This window comes from Lotus japonicus, chromosome 3, assembly GCF_012489685.1.
Source record: "Lotus japonicus ecotype B-129 chromosome 3, LjGifu_v1.2".
NCBI classification, from domain to species: Eukaryota; Viridiplantae; Streptophyta; class Magnoliopsida; order Fabales; family Fabaceae; genus Lotus; species Lotus japonicus.
This window is the reverse complement of record NC_080043.1, coordinates 41514776-41531033: the sequence shown is the minus strand read 5'-3', so window position 1 is coordinate 41531033 and position 16258 is coordinate 41514776.

The following is a 16258-nucleotide window of genomic DNA, read 5'->3' as shown; positions in this document are numbered from 1 at the left end:
CATTTTCATATTTATCCCTCCATTCAAAGCATAAAAAATTAGAAAAAGGGTTAAACCTGAAAACAGTCCCTGAACTTTGAGCGAGATTTGATTTTTGTCCCTCGCCGGAAAATCTTCCTATGGACGCCCTCGAACTTAAGTTTTTTTTGGAAATTGTCTTTGTCGTTATAAAGCTCTGGTCGTCGTGTCCAAGTGTCTGTTTTGGGCCTATGTGGACCTGCCACATCATTAAATGACGTATAAATTTCTCTAAGTCCACAAGTCCACTTCTGGCGATGAAGATAAGCCCGTTCGCCTTGTAGCGCTGGCGAGTGCCCGCTAGTTTGGTGTCTCGGCACGTGAGGGTCACGCAGGATGTGTTAGTCGAATCGCAAAGGTTAGTGAATCTTCAGAATCTCAACTGTTGCCCTCGAAACGTCCCCTCAAATCATGATAAAGCCTGTCCCTTCAGATTTAAGCCCATCAACCGTTGTAGCTTCCCATTTAATGCGTCGTTCGTTCTTCCCAAAAATCTGCGCCTTTCCCCCAGGTAATCATTTTTCTTCGTCATCATGGGGCACGATTCCCCACTACTCCCCCACAATATCAACCACCCATCCACAGGAGACCCACACACATCTCCCTCCAACAGTCACCCCCTTCCTATAAAAACCCTATTCCTCTACCAGCTTCAACTTTCGAAACCTCCACTCTTTGCATCCTTACTTGCCCCCATAAGTCTCTCAGCGAACCGCCGCCCCATCAGTACCGTTTTTCATCCTCCCGGACATCTCCCAGCCTTGTTTTTCCCAGGTGATTCCCCTAAACTCCTTAATTACTTTGTTTTACCCCTACACTACTTTACTTTCCCCCACCATGTCCTCCAGACGCCGGAACAAAAGCTCTTCCCGCGGTGTCACCGTGGCTACTCCTTTGCGGTTCACCCCGGCGCCGGCTGGCCTCCCTCCTCCTGGTGGGGTTCCCCTTAAGCCGTCGGAGGTCCCTGCCTTTCGTCTTAAGTCTTTTGAGTCTTTGCCCCTCCCTATCAAATCTGGTCGACCGACAGGAGCTGTCGATCAGCCCTCTGATTATGAGAAACAGGACTCAATTTCTGTCCTTTCCCCAGAAATTGGAGGTTTTTGCCATGAAAAGCATCTCGACAACATCCTTGCTTACGGTGGTTGTACGGTGGTCAAACGCCCCTGGTTCCGTCGCCCGGCGAGGGATGTGTGCAACTTCCAATTCTTCTATGTATATGCATATATGTTTGCTGATTTAGAAATATGACTTCCTTTTTCCCCTTTCGTCTGCTCAGTGCTGCGAGATATCAACATTGCCCCCTGCCAGCTGCACCCCAACGGCTGGGCATTCCTGCGGTGCATTGATATTCTTTGCGACGCCATCCACCGTGAGCTGTCGCCCACTCACTTCTTTTATTTCTACGACGTGGTCGCCCAACCCTCGCAACCGAGCAGCTAGGTGTCCTTAAAAGCCAGGACCGGTCGCAAACGCCTCAACCCTTTTCGGTCCAACCCCATGGACACCTTCGCACGGAAATACTTCAAAATTGCGGTGTTCCACGAGTATCCCAAATCTTTTACTTTGAGGGACGGCACCGCCTGCTTTCCCATTTATTGGACGGAGGAGCCCGCCAGGATCGCTGACTCGCCAGAAAGCTCCTTGACCAAGGAGGACAAAATCATCACTAGCTTCTTTGCCAAACTTCCAATCTTGGATTGTACTCACGTAATCGTGGAAGCCAAAACCTCGCTAAACCCTAAATATCTAGGTCGCCAGACTCTCACGCATCTTTTTATATGCTTTATTACTTTTACCGTTTTAAATCACGCTTTACTGATTTTCCTTTCTTCTTTTTGCTGAGCAGAGGACATGAAATTCACCAGTGCTGACCTCCTGGCTGCTTTCGAGAAGAAGAAGGTCAGCCCCTTTCCCCCGTGATTCAACATGGAGGGCAAAAAAAAGAAACGTCCACCCCAAGATGACGGCGGCGACGCCTGCCAACCTCCGCCTAAGAAGAAAAATCCTCAAACCGCCATCTCCGATCAGGGTAGACCCAACCAACGAGCCGCTTCAAAGGCCGACGCCGCCGCCTCGTCCTTCCAACAAGTGGAGGTGGCGGCGCAAACTATTCAGATCCCCAACATTGTCGATTCCTCAAGTAAGGCCAGGGTCCTGCCACATCTCGGTATTCCTGCCGGTCAAGTCCTAAGGCCTCTAACTAGCCAAACTCCGCCCCCGCCTTCTAGTCACAAGTAAACTCCTACCACAACTGAGAAAACTGGGATTCCGCTCTCCCTTTCCCTCTCCCAGGCCAGCCACGAAAGGATGGAACAGGTGGTCTTGCGCCAAGGTCTGGACAGAGTGGCCGAGAGCGCCCTGGTGACCTTGCTCCACGCTTTCCACCGTTATTGCTCTACCGCCGCGGGTGCTGAAGCTTTGCGGCGAGAAGTGAGCCAACTCCGAGCCTCCAACTCCAAGTACAACGGAAAATGTGAAGTGTTGGAGGCTCAGTTGGCGACTTAGAAGACCACCTTCGAAGAGAAGTTGGCGCAGGAGGTTAGTCAGGCCAAGGTCAGCTTGGAGTTTCGAGACAAGAAAATTCTGGAGCTGGAGAACGCCCTGGAAGAGTTCAAACATGACACGCAAGCGGAGGTCACCGCGAAGGATGATGTGCTAATCTCCAAAGACCAGATCATTTCCGCCAAGGACGCAAGACTTAACACTCTGCGTAACGAACTGGCTAGGAAAGACGAGGCCCTTGCCATGATGAAAGTCCAGGCCAAAGCTGACGCCGAAACCCTTGAGGAGAGGTTGACGCACGAGGCCGCTATGGCCGCCGTCGCCGAAGAATGTGGTCGTGGCTTCTCCCTTGCCAAGGACCAAGTCCAGTATCTCCATAAGCAGCTGGATCTTCGTACGATGGGGGCGTTTAAAAAGGTCACTCCTGCTGGGCTAGTTGGCCTTGACGATCCTCCGGGCTTTACTGCTGAAAGGTTCATAGACTCTGAAGGGGAAGCAGAAGAAGATGTTAACGATATTATTGGTAAATGAATTGTATTTAACTTAACTTTGTATTTTTGACCGTCCTTTGGGCTGACTATCAATGAAGAACGGTTACTGTTTCCATTTTATCCGATTAATGTTTCGCCTTGCTTTTCTGCTTTCTCACCGCGTTTGATATTGCCGTGCCATTTTGTATGTTTTCAACTTAAATCTGACTTACGTTTTTAACGACATTAAAAATGTGTAGGGTTTAACTTGGACTTTTGCTCGGTTGGTTTGAACCAAGGCTTTGTTCACACGCTTTTCCCGTAAGACAAGGTGTAGCCTCACCAACTCTACTCGGCGAGGACTTACAGTGGCTCGGGTCCCAATGGCCATTTGGGTTGCCCAAGGCTTGGCCTAGTTAAGTGTGCTCACCCTTGTACGGGGAGGCTCTTTGAATAAGAAGCTTATCCCACACGTCGCCAACAGGTAGCAACGATGGCGCCAGACTTTCAGGAGGGATCCCCAGACATCAAGGTCGTGTTGGGATCGCCACCTTCAGGGAAGGTTTCCCACCGTGCAACCGTTACAATTCAATTGATTTGTAGGAGTATTAGCTGAGAATATCCGTTACATTTTTTTGAGGGATGCCTCATGAAAAAACTCTTGTAGTGGAGAAAAAGAGTACATTTTTATTTTTAGTCCTAATTTCTTTCGAAGCTCGCCCTTCTAGATTCAAGCTCTCGCCACGCCAGCGGTTGCATTTCTGATTCTTCAGACCTCTGTCGTCCGTCAGAGCACCTCGCCAAGCAACCCGTCCTTCAACCCCGAAGTGCTTGCCACCCATTCTTCATCCGCCGAAGACCAAACCTCTCGCCCTGACCTCCTGTGGTAAAACTGGTTTTCCCCAATCTTGAATTTGCTCTTAAGTTGTCGAGCCGTCCTAGGGGGCTTGAAACTTGTCGCCCCCATAGCCTTCCAAGGCACCTCCTTTCCTTTACCTTTGTTAACCGAGCGACACTCCTGACGCGTCACCCCTATCTTTTCAGATTTTCCCTAACCGCCATCTTGCTGAATAGCCCTCCCATTTCTTTTGCTATTGCGGTGACGACCTTGGTAGGCCACGCTGGCTTCCGAGGAATTGGTTCCTTAAATTTGGGTGGCTCCCACTTCGCATTTTCGCTCCAGTCGAAGAGGTCCAAATTATCTCCCAGCAACTTCTCTAGACGACCCTCTTGCTCTTCTGTTTTCCGAGGCCCAACCGCTAGAACTCCCCTTGCAAACTTAAACATTTCAAGATCCCAAATCCGGCTCACCCCACGCTCCTTAGTATGAGGGTCAATGATTTGTTCATCCTTTCCTACCCATCCTTCAGTTCTTTCCTTATATCAGCCCGCTCTGCGCTCGCTGTTCTTCGTTTCAACCAACTGTCCTTGTCTGCTTATTCTTCCCCGGACCTGCTCCTGATCGCCCTTTAAAACCTCAATTTCGTGGCACCTGTGACCTGCAACAGCTCCATTCTTATTGTACGGACTCAAACAGTTGTTATAACATTCCCTCGCCCTCCGCTGATCAACTGCTAACTTTCCTACATTACCGCTGTCCAGCGGATATTTCACCGCCAGGTGAGCCGTTGAGATTACTGCGCACAGGGGATTCAATGTGTTCCGACCATTGATGACGTTGTACGACGCTACCAGTAACTGCAAAAGCAAATACCTTACTCGCAGAACCCTTGCGTTGTCATCAATACCAAAAATCGTGTCCATATCCAGGTAGCCACACACCCAAACTTGTTCTCCAGAAAAATCTCACCAAAGTTCCTGTGTACGGCGTCAGGTCTCGATCTGTCAGTCCCAGTTGGTCGAACGCGTCGCCGTAGATTATATCTGCCGAACTGCCTTGATCCAATTGTACACGCCTTACGTTGAAACTATTGATCCTTACCATGACCACTGTAGGATCATCCTTGTGGGTCTTGATCCCTTCAAAATCAGCCAACGAACCTACTATATCTGGATGCTGAAAACCAAACAAAATCTCTTGAACCGAACTTACCGCCTTGACATGCCTTCGCCTCGCCGCCGGAGAGTCACCCCCTGCCACCGAAACCTCCGGTGATTGTATTGATAGTACCAACTGGTGGCTCCAGATCTTTGTTGAAGGTTTCCTCAGCTCCGTTCTTTCCAGTCACCAATGTCTCCTTCCGGTCTCTCGCCGGGGTTGAGCGACGATTGTCCTGTCGGCGATTCTCTCTTTGGCGGTCCCCCTGCTGACGATCGCCTCGATCGTACTGCTGTGAGCGTCCCGCCTTGATCATCCTTTCAATTTCCTTCTTCAGAGTGAAGCAGTCATCAGTGTCATGGCCCGCCGAGCGGTGGTACTCGCATCATTTAGTCTTGTCTACCGCGACTCGTGGCGGGCGCGCCTCTTGCTCGACTTCCGCAACTGCATGAGTTGCTTTCACCTCACGAAGAAAATCTGTCAGATGTGCGCTCAGGTCATTGTTTGCTTCCTCTCGCCGACGTAATCCTTGCTGCAACCAGGGGCGACGTCGCTCGAAACTCACTTTCTTTAGATAAAGCTGCTCCTTAGCGTATTTCTTAGACGACTTACCTTTCTTCTCCCTTCGCCTGCTGCTTTCACCTTTCTCCCGGCCTTGCCCGTCCTTTTTCAATTGTTCCACTTGTCCTCCATCTTTTTCCTTCTTTGCACGCTTTCTTTTGAACGCATCATCCTCCTCGTCCAAAATGTAGGTGTTCGCCCGCGCACGAATCTTTGCCAGTGAATGAGCTGGCTTCCATCTTAGCTTGTTGTTCAACATTTCAGGGAATAATCCATTCTTGAAGGCTCTCGCACAAGCGTGCAGTTCCAATTCTTCGATCTTTACAGACGATGCGCTGTACCTCGCCACATACTACTTTAGAGTTTCTTCGTCTAGCTGGCGAACGTTGTACAAGTCATCAATCGTGATTTGCTTGTGTTCCAGCCTAGAACATAGAGATAGGATATAGTACCTAGAGTGAAGGGATTGCACAAGAGAGAAAATCTAGAGAGATGAATGTGTAACTGCCTAGAGAGAGAATGTAACCGCTTAGAGAGAGAATGTAACTGCTTAGAGAGAGAAAATAACTGAATTGAGAGTTTGTTATTAAGCAAATGAGCCATGAGTCCTTTACATGTGGTAATCGCTCCTTATTTGTAGGCTAGGGGCTGGGCCTTGTTAGTCTAACTACCCCTATTGGGCGATTGGGCCTTGCGGGGAGGCCCAACTTTGAGCTTGTGTGACCGCTACGAGGCGAGCAGCCTTGTGCGAGGCCCTCTCGAGGCTCGCCCAGTCCATCCCCCAATTCTTTTCTAATTAAAACTATAACCCTAAAACTAACACTAACCTAACTTCATCTCCTAATAAAATCATATGAAAACCCCCCATTTCATCTCTTTTGGTATTCATATTCAATGATCTTCATCATCATCTTCACCATTAAGAACAAAAAAATGCAGAATATAAATTAAAAAAATTAAAAACATATGAATGTTTATTTTGTTCATCATCATCATCTTCATCTTCTCCATCCAAAATTAAAAAAATTAAAAATCAATCTCAGATCAAAAAATCAGTAATTACTTCTCCTGCTTCTTCAAACTGCTTGAATTGGCCGATGATAACAGCTGCTTGTTAAGCTTGTATTGGGCTATTTGAATAACTAAACCTTATCAAACAACTTCCTTTGAGTGGTTATGTCAATATAGGGCAATAAGATCCCACAGATCCCACAAAACACTGCAGTCCAAATTCCAAACCTATGCTCGACTCAAGAGGAGACGTATGCTGAGTCTTGGCTATTTTGTATGAAGTTATATTAAGCAAAGAACATAATATAACTCTACATGTTCATACTGCAAACAACTTCAACATCACAACACAACCACAGATCCTCCAGCCGTTGTCCACCACCGTCTGCGATGCACCCCTGTGCACCGCTCCTCAGACGTCGCACCCCACGTTGCCGCCGACCCTTTGCTTTCTTCGCGAGCCTAACGCGCCTCTTGTAACCACATCGCCGTCACAGGTCCTTGCTTGTGGCCTCCCCGCGCTCGACCCCACGCGCCGCCACTCCTCACTCTAGCATCGCCGCCCTTGGTCGCCCTTCTTGCAGCAATCGCGCCTCCGTCCTTGTCTGGCGTCACTCAGATCTGACCCTTCTTCCTTGTCCGGCGCCTCTCCTATCAACCAAAACTTGCGACCCAGACCTTCCAGCAACATCTCGCTCTCATAACCCCATCTCTTTCCCCAATCAACACCCTTTTGAGTGAATGAATAGAGAAATCTAGTGAATTGGGTCTGAAGCAGGAAGACATGAAATGGGGGGTTTTGATCTGATCTGAAGGAGGAAGGGGGTAGAAGATAGGTTTTAGTTGATTATTAGTTTTAGGGTTAGATTTTTAATTAGGAAATAATTGGGGGACTTAATTAAAATTAAAATTTTTAGTTTTTATTTATTTTTTAAAAAAATTACACGTCATTTGTCCACACAAGCCCAAAACAGACACCTGCACACGGCGGCCAGAGCTTTTTAACGACAAGGACAGTTTCAAAAAAAAACCTAAGTTCAAGGGCGTCCATAGGAAGATTTTCCGGCGAGGGACGAAAATCAAATCTGGCTCAAAGTCCAGGGACGGTTTTCAAGTTTAACCCACGAAGAATTAACAAAAACAAATTTGGCACATGTTGCCTCTTCTAGTCAATGTTCCCATTCTCTCCAAATTGGAGAGACCCAATAAAGGTGTGGGGCCCACCATTAAAAATCTTTCTTGCTTCCTCTCTCCATCAACCAAACACACATAAAACCTTCTTCCTCTCCCTAACCCTCTCTTTCTTCCCATCTCTCTCTACCCAAACCTCCCTCTACCAAACATAGTAGTGTAACTGGATAAATCAAGAGATTCAACATTGAATCCAAACAAAGAGAGATCAAAATTTCACTTAGATGCAAAAACTTGTTGTACTCAATTTCATCATCTACCACCTCACTACTCCTTCTCCAAACTTGACACAGACAGCCTCAACTTCACCAAAATTGACTCGCCGAATCACAATAGCGCCGCCACTGCCGACATATTTATTCTGGTGCAGCCGCAGAGGAAGAGAACCACCACCGAGAACCACTACGACCATGAAATCAACATTGATTTCCGTGCCTCCAAGGCTTTTGCTCATAACTACAATGCTAAATCGAACTATCACATTGTAAGAACTGAGAACAACAAGCTCATGTTCATTGAAGAATGTACCGTTTTGATTTCAAATCTGAACGCGCCTTTTTTTTTGTTCAGGTCTAGTCACCGTCAATGGACGTTGGCGATGTACCGGACGGGAAAGCAAATGCAGAGATTTCATACTACTGTTATGCCACGGCAACGACGATGCAGTTCTCAGCTGCAGACAGAGAAGCTAGGGTTTTGAGGTAGGAAGAAAGAGAAAGAATCAAATATTCAAGAAGATAATGCTCTACGAATCTGAGAAATGAGAGAAGGAGTCTAGAAGTGGTGGTTCGAGAAAGAGAGAATGCATAGAGGGAAAATTTAATAACAGAGTCTCTAGCGCACTAGTAATATGGTGATATCACCACATCAGAAAACATGCTGCCAAATAACTACTACTTAGCTCGAGAATGTGTTCCTAGTGGCATTCTAATTTAATGCCAGAATAATTTGAATTCCACTAGTAATTAGATCAGCACTTCAGAAACATGTTGTCAAATAGCTTAGCTACATAATGTGTGTCTAAATTAGTGGCATTCTAATTAAATACCATGATTATATCAATTCCACTATTAATTTGGTGATATTACCACTTCTGAAAACATGTCAAATAGCTACTAATTAGCTAGAAATGTTTTCCTAAATTCGTGGCAATTTAATTAAATGCTAGAATAATATCAACTCGTGGCAATTTTTGGTAAATGCCACAAATGTTGTGCCACTAAAAATAAGTTTTCCTTCGAAAGAAAAAGTGTTGATAAAAAGATGAGGAGATATACACGATATTCAATCTCCTCAAAGGGGATCAAAAAACAAACTAAAACAAACAAAAAGGAGTCTAACCAAAACCTGCCAAAAGAAGCCCCGAAGGCACACCACACCCACCAAAGCTACGGTTATGTTTGGCAGGTCATTTCAGCTAGCTTATAGCTTATTTGACTAGCTTAAAAGCTCTTCAAAAGTGTTTGATGAAGGAGCTTATTTCAGTAGCTTAAAGCTTTAAGCTATAAGCTATCTCAGGTAGCTTATAGCTTATTAAATTTATTCTTATTTTTATCCTTATTATTTTATTAAAATTCCACCATTACCCTTATTATGTATAAAAACACTAAACCTATTTTTCCCTCACACTTACGTATGCAGTTCCTGTCACCATTCCCGCCACACCGCTGCGCACCACAAGTATTAAAAATATTATATTAATAAAAATAAGTAAAAATTAATATTGTATTTTTTAGATGATAAATAACTTGAGTAGGGATAACAATGGGTAGGGTTTGGGTAGGGTACTATAGTACCCATCCCCATACCCGCGTTTTCAAAAAGTACCCGTACCTGGACCCATACCCGCGTGGGTAGCAACATGAATGTCCATCCCCGTACCCTCTTAGTATCTACATGCTCGTACCCGTGCCCGTTACCCGCAATTTAGCTAACCAAAATTTAACTTTCACTTTTTTTTTCGATAGAAAACCAAAATATAATAGCTATTATAAAATATAAAACATTAATTAAAAATATGCAAGACATCCATATATTGAACAAGTAAATCATTCAAATAAGTATTTAAAGAAAAAAGAATAAGCGAAAAAAGTTAAGCTATAAATTTATAATTTTAGATTTGTTAATAAACTCTTAAAGTTGTATTTCCTAACTTACTTTCAAATAAATGAGAATAATTAACAATCATATATATAATCTTAACACTTCATTTACTTATTTTTTTAAAGAAGTTAAAATGTTATACTTTAAATTTAGGCTTAATACATCAGAAGGCCCCTGAATTTGTAAATGGAATCAGTTCCAGGGCCTGGAAAATTTTCGCATCAAATTGGGTTCCTAAGATTTTTTTTTTAATTGAATTAAGGCCAAATGCTGTCAGACCTCAATTTTGTCCCAGTCATCAATTACACGTGGCTTTTATAATTATTTTTTAATTAAAAAATTTATTATTTTTTAATTCCAACTCATTTATTTAAGTTGAAAAAAATTAAAAATCTTAATAAATGCCTAATTTAAATAAAATCCCTTAAATAAATAATTACCTAAATAATAACCTAATCTAATAATCTAATAATAACAAAAAACATCAAACCGAACCAGAAATTAACAACCCCTCCGACCTCGAACAACACAGATCTAGGGTTTCACTAACAATTTCCAAATCTTCATCCTCAACCCTAGCAACTGTTATCTTCTTCCTCAACCCCAAATGAAAACCATTTGAATCAGCAACAGGAAACAGAGCAAAATCCAATTTTTATAAAGGAAAAGAAGGAGTGAAGGAATGGTGCAGAGAAGCATTGATGACTCCGCTGCACTTTCCTCTCCTCAGTACCGAATCAACAAAAAGGCAAGATCTTCAATGACCCATTAACCCAAACAATCTCAAAATCCAGAATTTTGCTACACCCATTTCTCAAAATCCTTCCTTTTTGCGCAGCCCAGAACCACCCCCACCGAACTCACACCAGCAAACCACACCAACCTCACCCCATCCCCACCGCAACCCACAACCGCAAATCAACCCCCACCCCCCGATCTGAAAGATGAAGATGAAGGGTTTCTCGCCTGCTCCTCCAGCTACTTCGCCTCTAACGACGTATCCTTCACGATGTTCAGCTTCTCCCTAATCGCCGCGTCCCTGTCGTCCATGAACTTCCCAAGCGGGGTGAAGTAACTCTTGTCAAGAGAAACCATCAACAGAAACTCCACCATTAAGATCATCAACGTCAGGTTGAAATCGAACAGCGCCGCTTTCTCGATTTCCTCCGCCATAAGGGAAGAGAAGGATGATTTAAGACTTGGGATGAGGGTTTCAATTTGAGTGGGGTTTTGGCCTTTGAGTAGTGAAATTTGGAGTCTTGGTGTGTGGGGGGGGGGGGATTGGAGATGGGAAGTGGAGGAATCTCAACGGGTTAGCCTCTGCCATTTGCTTGAACTGAGATTTGGATTTCTCGAATGTGAGGAACCAAGGATTTTAATTTTTTAGGTTTAGATTAAATCTGTTTTATTTGTAGATTTAGGTTTTTATTTACATTAGAGATTTTATTAAGTTTTAATTTTTTATGAGTTGGATATAAAAAATTAAGTTTTACAATTTTTTCAATTAAAAAAAATTAAAATGCCACGTGGAAAAGCTGAGTAGGCTAAAATTGAAGCCACTTCAGCATCAGACACACTTTGTCCTTAATTGAATTAAAAAAATTCTTAGGGACCCAATTTGATGCGAAAATTTTCCAGACCCTGAAACTGATTCCCTTTACAAATTCAGGGGCCTTATGATGTATTAAGCCTTAAATTTATTAATATAATACCAATTATATGTGTGTTTGACTATAATATGTGTGTGCGGGTATGGACAGGTGGGGTACTATAGTACCCATACCCGCACCCATACCCATTACTTTTTGCGAGTGTTTACCTATATCCAACCCGTACCCATTTAGCGGATTTTTACCCTATCCATTGTGGATATTTTTTGCGGCTACCCAATGGGTCATGGACCCATTGCCATCCCTAAACTTGAGTTAATAAAAATATTTAAAGTGATAAGAATTTTAATATTAATATAATATATGTATTAATGTGAAAATAAAGTAATGTTAAATATCAAAATAATTATACAAGTATGTCATTTTATGTCCTTTTACAATTTCAGCTTGTTTAACAGCTAGTTTTACCAAACACTTTTGTTTCAATCACGTAGCTTTTCAGCTTTCAGCTATTAGCTAGCTTATAAGTTTTCAGCTAGCTTTTCAGCTTTCAGCTAGCTTATCAGCTAAACATGCTAAACATAGACAAAGATGAGGAGATATACACGATATTCACTCTCCTCAAAGGGGATCCAAAAACAAACTAAAACAAACCAAAATGAGTCTACCCAAAACCTGTCAAAAGAAGCCCAGAAGGCCACACCATGCCCACCAAAGCTACAACCAAACGGTCAACAAAGCCTAGCATAAACCGCATAAGTCTAAGAAACCCACCAAAAACTGCTAAATCCTAGAAAGAAAAACTCATAAAAATAAAACCTCAAACCTCCCTCCTCAAGGGCTACAAAATCCTTTGAGCCATGAGTTCAGCCGCAATATCACCTTGGTCAATGGCGTCTGGGCAATCATACATCAAACTGAGACGCTTCCCCAACATGATAACACTGTTTGCACGAGTCATAACATCGTAAGGATTTGACAGCTCCTTATAAAGGACCATCAACTCTTTCCCTGTTGATACCACGTCTCCATCAAGTTAAAGTCGCTGAAGGTACCTTCTCGCTTCCTTTTTCCCCAACCCTCTTAGGTCTGCTTCTTGGTCTGGGTAGTTTCACCGCCACTTTGGGAGGAGAGAGTTGAGGGATGGAAGGAGATAGAAAAGGTTATCTCGACCCATCCCCCTCCTTAAAGGAGGATCTGATAGCAGAAGCGAAACCCAAACCCTCCACCCTGAGGTTGACATCCGCTCCACTCCCTCTAACATGGTCATTCCCTGTAGTAGGCAAAGAGCGCTGAAGCAAGGACATTTCCCCAATAACAATTGCAGAAACAACAAGAGACTGTGGATTTAGCTCCGGGAAGAGGAAAATAGCAGGGATTCTTTCATCAGAACAACATCCTCTGTCAAGCTACAAGACCATCTCTCTTTCCCCCAAAGGCAACCCTTAGGATCTGAACTGAGCTACCACCTCGAAGTAGTGCTCTTCTTGCAAGAAGCTTGAAATATAGAGGGCTGCAACTCTTCTCTTGGGAACCTGGCTAGTTACACCGAGAGGGCAGCCCCTCCCACCTTGAGTCCATAGAGAGCATCGATATAGCAGTAGAAACTTGCTTCAGAGAGAGGAAACGAACAAAGCTGAAGAGAAAATGCCTCCCTAGGTTGCAGTTTCGTTGCACAAAAACCCTTGTGATGCTACCAAACAGGGAGAAGAGGCCTCACATGTGGTGGTACCCGACAACCACCTCAATTTCGATGACAAAGTGGGAAGCGACACTGCACCGCGACCTCTTGGAGCTCTAAAACGTAAAACCCTCTACACCCCTGTTATGTCGGAAACCGACTCCTCATTATCGTCATCCAGGGCAAAAATCGGACTGCCCCATACCTCCTCCGCCTCACCTTCTTCATCCTCGTCGTCTTCAGTCGTCAGCCCGCCACTAGCCGCTGTCAAAACGCCACCAGCCGTCATTGGGTTAGGGAAACCCTAACAGACCGTGTGTTGTAGAGAACGAGAACAAAGCATTAATAAAAATAAGTTTTTTTTAATGCCTATTGCTTTCTAAATAAAATAAATAGCGTAGAGCAGCATTTGAAAATGTAACATTATTTTTCCTACTTTATTTATAACTAAATAGTATTTCATTCTTAATTAATTTAAATTATTAATTATATATATATATATAGATATATAATATTTCTTGGTTTTGTTTTCATACTCCAAATTTTTTCCTCAAACCAAGATTAACAACTAATATTATAATTATTTTTAATTAATACTTAATAAATTATTTATTTTTATAAGAATGAGCAATTGATAATCTTTTTTTGATAACCTAACGGAAAAGTTGAGAATTGATAATTGATAATTAATATAATTCATAACATACAATATTTATCAGTAATTATTTATATATTTTATGTACTTTATTGTTGACAATTAATAGTTTAATTACTTATTATATTTCTATTTTTGGTTATGTGTATGATAAATTTTATAATTAATACGGGTTCATTTACTATACACAAGTTTTTCCTAGTGCAATGTTACACAAACCTAAATATACCTGTTATTGTAGGTTATGAGCCGGTCATTTTTTTTTAATTTAAATAATATATATATATTTACTTCCTCCTCTCTCCACCACCTTCCTCCTCTCAACCTCCATGCTATCCGCCGCCAGCAGATCTTTTTCTCTCTCTCCCACCAATCACCACCCCTCCCTTCCTCCACCATCATTCCTTCTTTTCCCCTTCTTCCTCCTTTCCCTAAACCCAACAACCCCATTACCGAAAATTCCCACCCAACAGCACAACCAATCATTACCTTGTATGAACTCCCCAACTGTGAATTGAACTCCCCAACTGTGTATTGAGTTGCCTTAGTAGAAGTGTTGAACTATTGATGACCTTATAACCCGACCATGTAACTATGGCACTTGTATTTGAACCAGGTCCCCCGTTCTTGTGCACAAAAAGGCAAACAATTGCAGTACATATTTTATAGATCTCACCTCACATCATTCTGATCCATAAATTAAAATTAAAAAGTTAGTTCTTCTTTGATTAATAGGAAAATATTGAATTTGCGAGAAATAGAAGAAACTGCTGAGTGTTAATTTTGTGTGATGCACATGGCGGAAGTGGTGAAAGTGAAGGTGGACTGCGATGGATGCGAGAGGAAGGTGAGGAAGGAGGTGGAGGGTATGAAAGGGGTGAGCATGGTGGAGATTAGTTACTGGGCATGTGGAACCCTCCAAAGTCGGGTGGTAGTTGTACTGTTGGGTGGGGGTTTTCGGTGGTGGGGTTGTTGGGTTATAGGGGAAGGAGGAAGAAGGGGAAAGAAGGAACAGGGTGGAGTCAGTGGTGGAGGAAGGGAGGGGAGGTGATTGGTGGGGGAGGGAGAAGAAGATCCGGTGGCGGCGGCGGCGGCGCCATTGGCGGATAGCATGGAGGTTGTTGAGAGGAGGAAGGTGGTGGAAGGAGGAGGAAGTTAATATTTATATTTTTGAATTAAAAATATGGATGACCTGGAAACCTACAATAACAAGTAAATATGAGACTTGTGTAACTTTGCACAAAGATTTTCTTGTGTATGGTAAATGAACCCAATTAATACACAAATAATAATAATAATACTGACTTACTCAAAAAAAATTAATCTGACAATAAACAAATAATTAATATTTTATTAATGTATAAGTCAGTGAATTTCACCCTTATACTTTATTTCAATTATTGTTTATGAAAAGCTTTTTTTGGAATTATAAATTTAATACTTAATACAGTTATTATATATAAAAAATAGTAGCTAATTTAATATATTATTTAAGAATCATTTAATTTTTATTAGTAATAAAAATAAAAATAATATTAATCACAAATTTAATGTATGAGAAATTGAATTTTCTTAGAACTTAGTATAAATATAAAAGGTTATTAACTACTAATTAATATTGCTATTAATATAAAGGTCAAGTCAATTTTACTTATGATTAATATCAATGTTATATAATATCTTTATTATTTTACAGTAAAAATTATTATTTTTATTTTTATTATTATCATCATGATAAGGATTTAAACTTTTCCCCAAAGTTGTGATTATCAGTTTAAATTATTTTAATACTAAATATTAAAATCAGAAATTGAATTTTTATATAATGAGTAATTAATATAATTGAATTTTTAAATAAGAGAGTTGAAAATATTTAAAGTTGGTATTCATATAATTACTAATTAATATTTTATTAATGTTAAGGTCAAGTCAACTTAACGTTCACTTAGTTTTATCCTTATTACTTTTAAACTTTTTCTCAAATATGATTAATAGATAAAATTTTGATAATGTTTTTGTTTTGGCTCACAAGAGTGTTCGCATCAATTCCCTTAAATTCCCACAAGAACATGCTACCATGAGCATCCAACATTGTTGGGCTCACAAAATTGACAACATGACTATAATTTTTATTTTTAAATGAGATATTCAAAATTTTCACTGTTAGTAATTCATTTAATGAATAATATAGAAAAATATTAATAACTAATTAAACATTTTATCATATTTGAATACTATTAATTTATAATATTATATATATATATATTATACTATTATAATTTATTTATGTAAAATAATATTATAACATAAATACTTTAATAATATAATATAAAATATTGATATATTATAATATACAATAATATTTCATTATAATATTTTTTCCATATCTATTTTATTTGACCATTATAATATGTAAAGTATAATATTATAGTATAATATATAATATCATAGTAGGGT